A 446-nucleotide genomic window follows, 5' to 3' on the forward strand; every position below is an offset into this window, starting at 1 on the left:
TTGCAGCTGCTTTGGGAATATCCAGACAGCTCAGTGACAGTGTGGAGATTCCCAATCCAGCTCAGTGACAGTGGACATTCCCAGTGACAGCGAGGAGATTCCCAGTGACAGTGTGGAGATTCCCAATGGCAGTGTGGAGATTCCCAATGCAGCTTTCTGGGAGCTGAGTTAATCCATGAGGATTTGCAGCTGCTTTGGGAATATCCAGAGGGCAGACCCCAAGGTTTTTGGCCAGTGCAATGAGTTGGAGCATCTCAGATCCAATGCCAGTGGAGAGGCTTTGGCATAAATAAGGTCCTGAATCACAAAACCTGAACTCAAGTTTTGGCTTCTTCCAGCTGACGGCTGAGATGGTTTTGAGCTGATCACAGCTCCTGCTGGACCTGCTCCATGGAGAGGGGACCTCTGTCTGTCCTGCAGCCACTCAAGCTGCAGTTTTTGTTGGC

Source organism: Passer montanus, unplaced genomic scaffold (assembly GCF_014805655.1).
Source record: "Passer montanus isolate IOZ18808 unplaced genomic scaffold, ASM1480565v1 scaffold98, whole genome shotgun sequence".
NCBI lineage: Eukaryota > Metazoa > Chordata > Aves > Passeriformes > Passeridae > Passer > Passer montanus.